Raw genomic sequence first — 7649 nt, 5'->3', positions numbered from 1 at the left:
CAGGGATCGCCGTAGCCGCAACCAGCCCAGGCCGGTGAGGCTGCGCAGCGCACTGCTGCCCCACCAGACCCCCCAGTGGTGCTGCCGCACCAGATACGTCAACAGGGTGCGGGCGAAGGGGAGCAAGGGCGTCCAACCCAACACCGCACGGAGAGGAGGCAATGCCTCCGGAAACAGAGTCCGAAAAAGCTCCCATGGACTCAAGAGAGGACGAACTCGAAGCCGCTCGCCTAGCAGCAGCCGGCGTCGTGCGCCCCAGGGTGCACACCCGACCACGCGCGGGTCTATCAAGCCTCGGAGACTTCGCATCACCCTGAAGCGAATCGGACACACCCAAAGACGGTATCCTCAACCCGCGAGCCTCAAGAGTAGGACTAGTACGCCGCAGCCTATCGACAACCTCCATAGCCTTAGGAGTCTGAGGGTTTGGATTGAAAGGAGTAAGAGTCATCACAACCTGCACAGAGCGAGTACCACCAGCTGTCTGTGACCCTCCTGCTCCCACCGCCCCAAGGGGCGCCACCGATGTATACGGACCAACACGAGCCTCCGATGTATCCATAGCATCCTCGTCCCCAGCGTCATTCCCATCGCCTTCATCATCTGCATCATCCTTCTTAACCCATATCAAAGGAATAAAATCAGGTTCTGGTACATAGTCCTCGGGCTCTCTACGGAAACGAAACTCGAAGGCCTTTAGCTTCACCACTACATCAGATTTGATGATCTTCCCCGAGTCAGAAATCTTCTCCAGAACTTTAGCATCAATCATAGCTACCTGTATGCGAACCACTGCTCTGCGTCTGAGGCTAAGGAGATCAACATCAACCGTCTTACCCAGCAGCGATCCCACGGCCCAAATTCCTAGGAAATGCCTCAATGTATGCGGAACTCCATCGACATGTAACCATACCTTATGTAGTTCAAACTTGTGCGGTACCTCCGAGGACTGCCAAGCTGAGATAGACATGGTGGAACTGAAACCTGGAACTGAAACCTGAATGCCATCAACCCTGTCGAGGTCCTCGAAAGAAGGGACACTGATTAAGAATTTGAGCTCATCCGAAGGCACAGCCTCCCATTTCCATCCTGGACGGTCTGAGCACCGTCTCGCCACCTGCTTGGCAATCACATCAGCTGGCACAACATCTCCAACCACGACCACAAGAGCAACTGGTGATTGAGAGGGCGCAAGCGCATCATTAACCACAGAGTCAGGAATCGCAGTAAAGTAAGTCTCCAACAGCCCAGCTCCAGTAACATAAGCAGAAGGACGCGGCGCTCTAAGCACGGGACAACGTAAAGTTGGATGAGCAATCTTATCACAGAAGTAGCAAAAGTGTTTGACCTTGCAATCTTTGGTGGCATGAGACCGGTCAGAACATTTTGAGCACCACACCGCCTTCTTACCCTTAGCCGCAGCCTTGGTCCCATCAGCGACATCCAAAGCGGCGGTGACCTGCAGGGGCACTACAGGCGCAACATCCTGTGCCTGCGCCTGCAAGGCCACCCCCGGCTGTTGTGCCAACAACTGCTGCTGCGGAACCGCGGGTTGCTGCGGGAAACCTTGCGGAACAAAGGGATATTGATACAAGCTAGGATGACCCAACCCTTGCTGCATCGGACCCTGAAAATGCACGGCCTGCCCCTGGGACTGCATTGGAAGAGCTTGAGAAGGAGCACTTGTAGGCGCAGCGCCGACAACAACCCCTGCCTTCTTCTTCTTGTTCTTACGCTTTGGTGCCACACCCGGCGCATACGGCTGCTGCAACGGGAACCCCTGGGCCGGCTGTTGCTGAAAGCCAGCCACCGCTTGCGGCAAGAACCCCGGCGCTGGCTGTTGCTGCCCCGCAGCACCGAACGGAGGACGTGTCGGCGGCACCACACCCGGCTGCCCCGCCCCGTACATAAACCCATAGGCCGGCTGCAGCGGACGGGGGTGCCCCTGCGTCCCAGGGGGCATAGGTACGGGGGGAGGCCGAGGCTGAGGAGCGAAGGCAGGGCCGGCGGGACGAGCACCCCCCTGCGGCACCGACAGGGCAGGGGCGGGGCCACGAGGCGGCTGCTGTGCCGCCATAGCGGCCGGTGGACGTGCAGCTACCTCCGCAAAGGAGGGAAGCCGCAAAGGCCTCCACCCACGACGGAACGGCAACGAAGAAGCGACCGGAGAGAAGACGCCGACTGCCCCCGCCGATCTCGACGACGATGGCGAAGAAACACGAGTAGGCGCCGCTTGGGAGGATGACGTAGAAGACGACAGCGATGAAGGGCCTGGTGAAGAGGAGGATCTTGGGTGGGAGACCGGCGATGACGACCTCGGCGCAGACGACATCAACGGCGGCGAAGACCTTGGCGAAACAGCGAAGGCGGCTGAACGATCGAGGCGATGGGAGTCTGGACACGGAGAAGCGTTGACCGATCGATCCCTCCACAGGAATCGCATCGACTGGCCCAAACCGGCCCACGTCCACCCTGCATGCGATCCTGGCCCACCTCCATGCATCCGATTTGAATCATCCGCTGATGATGCCTCCAAACCAGAAACCGACGCCGTCGTCACCGGGGACGGGAAGAAATCGGCGATGACCGGTGGAGAAACGCGACGGCGCGGCACCGGACCACGCCAGACCCCCGCGCGTGGCTTCCTCCGCAAAGCGAAGCCGACCGCAGATGGGGATCCGGCGTTTCTCTTCGTCGTTGCTGCCAACTTTCCGGCCGACTCCGGCGAGGACATCTCTCCGCCTGACCTGCACGACAAAGAACACGACGTTGCCTTACCTTCGGTCTCCGGCGACCGTCTTTCCCAGAACCTCGAGGCTGGAGTCGGGTAACCAATGTCCGCCCAGAAGTCTTGCGCCAGTTCTTCGTCCGTTCGTCGACCTCGGCGCACAACAGTGGACCACTCCGGCGCCTTTGGCGAACCGACGACCGCCATAGCCGCCTCGTACGGAATGAGAGATGCGCCATCGTCGGAGGAGACATCGTCCGCGTCCTCGATCAGCACATCAAACCTTGAGCCGCCGCCCGAGGGTGAAGACGAAGCCGCACGTGAGGAGCCGCAGCCACCGGCCAGGGCTCCCGGCGCGAGGGTGAGCCTCCGGCGTCGTCCTACCATCGCCCCACCGTGTGTCCTAGTACATGTCGTACTAGAAGTCTTGTACGAGAAGGTTTAGTAGTTCGAACTAATAATGTACCTAATTTCAAATGAAAGTACTACCCATTATGACAGTGTGTTCACCAAATCTGCATCAATCCAAATCACTTTGATGTTTCAGCTTTAGAGATAACTAGCATAATACCCGTGCTTTGCTACGGGTAGACCAACTGTTGAATCCATCTAATTAGATCTTATTAACATTGAACCCAAAAGGTTAACGAAAATCGCTCTTATACATAGAAACTAAAAGCGTGTTTGGTACCGGGCTATTCAGTTCAGCATGGTCAAATTATCATTTTTGTCTGGAGGAAAGTCTCTAAATTCTTTAATCAGAGAAGAGTTCATTTCAGTTGTACTCCCTCTGAGCAAGTCTCTCAATTCTTTGTACTGAACATGCAAACTACCACATTCCTCAATCTTGGATGTATTAAATTTCGCGAGATGAATGATTTAGCCAAGAATTAGTACTACGTCAGCTTACATGCCATGTCGGCTGCAGGCAAGGGCGGAAACACATCCAGTGCAGCCTGTACTAAGAATCTAGAAAACAGCGACTATTAGATCACGCGATGTTCTGAAGCAAATATAGAATCAATCAACGGCCAATTTTATCCGATCAATCTACAGGAGACAGACAAAACGAACCAATCAAGCAGAAAATCCAAGCGATCGACCATTTTCCATAGATCCGACAGCCCAAGAGAGAGGACATTACCACACGCTCGCGTCCAGATTAAGCTCTCTCACACAAGATCATTCACTATGTATTTAGATGTGAACTTAGTCGGTGCCCAGGACAATGTATTTATGAATTAGTTAAGAAGTAGTAGCTCTGTGGTACTCGTTGTAGGAATGATTGTCGCAGTTGTTGATGATGATGCCGCAGAAGCCATCCAGCGCTCGGTTTCTCCTTGCTGCCGTTCACCACTCTCTAAGTGCATGTCTCCCTTGTTCTACTCTTAGGTTAGATATGTGAGGTCCCCCAGGGGCGACACGGACGTTGCAGCTAGCGCTTCGCGAGGCTACCGGACGGCGGCAGCTGGGCAGACTCTGGCGATGTGCTTGTTGCGCTGCTTGGTCTCCTCATGCAGACGCCTAGCGCGGGCGTGCTTGCAGGCCATACGGACATGGATGGTCTGGATCTTGGCATCCATTGCGTTATGCAGCCATCGTTGCGGACGGTCGCAAAGATGGCAGGATGGCGTGGAGGTATACACGGCAACGCAGGGAGCTAGGATGGGATGGTGACACAAGGTTTCAGGTTTCTGTCGCAAAAGCGGGACGCTGCGTCGGAAATAGCCGGCACTGCGTGGCGACCAAGGCAGCATCAACCACGGCCATGGTGTCCCGTTCTCACGGGTGGTCGATCGAGCATGACCATCCGGCACTGTATGTACAGGAGTACAGGACTGTCATGCACCAACGAAAAGCATAGGTAGTAGCAAGTCTGGTCTTGTCCGGCTAGGACTCCCATCAAGCAACTCGTGTGCGGCATGAAATTACCGACACCGGACGAGACCAAGGGATCGGCCCAACTATCAGAACCTCGCGAGCGCGGCCCAACTATCAGAACCTCGCGAGCGGACAGAGATTGTTGACAGACGACGCACACGTACGAACGACGGGTTTCAATTTAATAGTTATTATTACTAGCACAATGCCCGCGCTTTGCTGCTGAAGATCAAAAATTGTTAACTTCAAATACCGAAAACAGCAAATTGTAGACTTAAAATAGAAAACAGCGCATCGGCAAAAGTATGGTTACAATAGCGTGTTCTTACTTATTATCTAGTCGAAAACATTGCATCGGCAAAGCCATGGTTACCATACGTTGTATTTTTTGCTTATTGTCTTGTGTATTGAATGTGTATACACTTGATAGAATAGGTCATTATTGTGAATTCTTAGTGCTCGCTTGTGCTAATATACTGCTATAAGAAATATAAGAAAATTCTGGCTGCACCCAAGAGATGAACCATCAGTTCATCAGAATCATCACTGTACCATTGGATATTCTGGGGAAAAAAAGGCTATCAAAGTGTCCATGGCAGGAACTTGTCATCTTCTATTGAAGCTGGCTTGGATTTCTCGTTCATTTTCTAGAAATGTTGATTGGTTGATCTAACTGAAACCAAAATGTTTAGTTCCTTGAAAAAAACACCAACATGAAATTTATTCATCAAACTAAAGTTAAATATTAAAGAATTACCATGTGAATTTCATATATAGCATGTCAACCATATACATTAGTTAGGCAGATAAATTCCTCACGGAGAAGAGTTAAACAATGCTCGTTGTTGTATTTCAGTTGAAAGCTTCCTTCCGTGTGGATTGAGCAATCCCCCAAGGCAGCAGCTGCAATTATACAAGTAGCATTGAGATAAGAAAATTGACTTCCCGACCTTTTGTAGGATAACGTTGCATAGAAAACAAAAATTTTCCTACCGCGAACACGCAATCCAAGCCAAGATGCAATCTAGAAGATGGTAGCAACGAGGGGGTATCGAGTCTCACCCTTGAAGAGATTACAAAGCCTACAAGATGAGGCTCTTGTTTCTGCGGTAGACGTTCACTTGCCGCTTGCAAAAGCGCGTAGAAGATCTTGATCACGATCGCTTCCGGCGCCACGAACGGGCAGCACCTCCGTACTCGGTCACACGTTCGGTTGTTGATGAAGACGACGTCCACCTCCCCGTTCCGGCGGGCAGCGGAAGTAGTAGCTCCTCTTGAATCCGATAGCACGACGGCGTGGTGTCGGTGGTGGTGGAGAAATCCGGCGGAGCTTCGCTTAAGCGTGCGGGATGTGGTGGAGGAGAGAGACCGCTAGGGTTTGGGGAGAGAGGGGGGTTGGGCGCCGGCCCTCTAAGGGGTGCGGCCAAGGCTGAGGCTTGAAGTGGTCAGCCCCTCTCCTATGCCCCTCATTATATAGGTGGAAGCACCAAGAGTTCTAGTCCAAGTCTTCGAATAAGACCCCAACACTAAAACCTCCCATATGTGGGAAACCTACTCAAGGAGGAGTCCTACCCAAGGTGGGACTCCCACCTTTCCTTGAGGTGGGTTGGCCGGCCACCCTAGGGGAGTCCACCTTGGACTCCTCCCCTTTAGGGTTGGCTGGTCATGCAAGGTGGAGTCCCTCCGGGACTCTACTTTCCATGGTGATTTCTTCCGGACTTTTCTAGAACCTTCTAGAACCTGCCATAAATGCACCGGATCATTTCCAAACTTGGAATATGACTTCCTATATATGAATCTTATTCTCCGGACCATTCGGAACTCCTCGTGATGTCCGGGATCTCATCGGGACTCCGAACAAATATTCGAACTCCATTCCATATTCAAGTTCTACCATTTCAACATCCAACTTTAAGTGTGTCACCCTACGGTTCGTGAACTATGCGGACATGGTTGAGTACTCACTCCGACCAATAACCAATAGCGGGATCTGGAGATCCATAATGGCTCCCACATATTCAACGATGCCTTTAGTGATCGAATGAACCATTCACATACGATACCAAGTGGTTATTATTTATATCTTTATGTTTATGATAAATGTTTATATATCATGCTATAATTGTATTAACCGAAACATTAGTACATGTGTGATTTGTAGACAAACAAAGAGTCCCTAGTATGCCTCTTAACTAGCTTGTTGATTAATGGATGATTAGTTTCATAATCATGAACATTGGATGTTATTAATAACAAGGTTATATCATTGTATGAATGATGTAATGGACACACCCAATTAAGCGTAGCATAAGATCTCGTCATTAAGTTATTTGCTATAAGCTTTCGATACATAGTTACCTAGTCCTTATGACCATGAGATCATGTAAATCACTTATACCGGAAAGGTACTTTGATTACATCAAACGCCACTTGCGTAAATGGGTGGTTATAAAGGTGGGATTAAGTATCCGGAAAGTATGAGTTGAGGCATATGGATCAACGGTGGGATTTGTCCATCCCGATGACGGATAGATATACTCCGGGCCCTCTCGGTGGAATGTCGTCTAATGTCTTGCAAGCATATGAATAAGTTCATAAGAGACCACATACCACGGTACGAGTAAAGAGTACTTGTCAGGAGACGAGGTTGAACAAGGTATAGAGTGATACCGAAGATCAAACCTCGGACAAGTAAAATATGTTTGGTCTTTTGGTGGAACCTTAATTCCGCGGTCTGAAATATGTCACTAATATTGTCACACACAATATAGCTTCAAAGTTCTGACTCTGTCGGAAATACACCAAGTTCTCAAAGAACCTCTTGACTTAACATCCTTTGTCATTGTCAAAACAATGACATACTCTGCCTTCTTTTGTAGAATCCGTCACAATATTTAGAACTCTTCTAAATCTAGCATAGACAACTTCTAGCTCATTGTGCTACCTTTTAAACAACACTTAATCTAATTTGAGATTGAAATTATATTTTATATGTGACAAAACCAATATCGGTGTAACACCTTACAGCGATTTGTTTGTC

This window comes from Lolium rigidum, chromosome 5 (genome assembly GCF_022539505.1).
Source record: "Lolium rigidum isolate FL_2022 chromosome 5, APGP_CSIRO_Lrig_0.1, whole genome shotgun sequence".
NCBI lineage: Eukaryota > Viridiplantae > Streptophyta > Magnoliopsida > Poales > Poaceae > Lolium > Lolium rigidum.
This window is presented reverse-complemented; position numbering follows the sequence as displayed.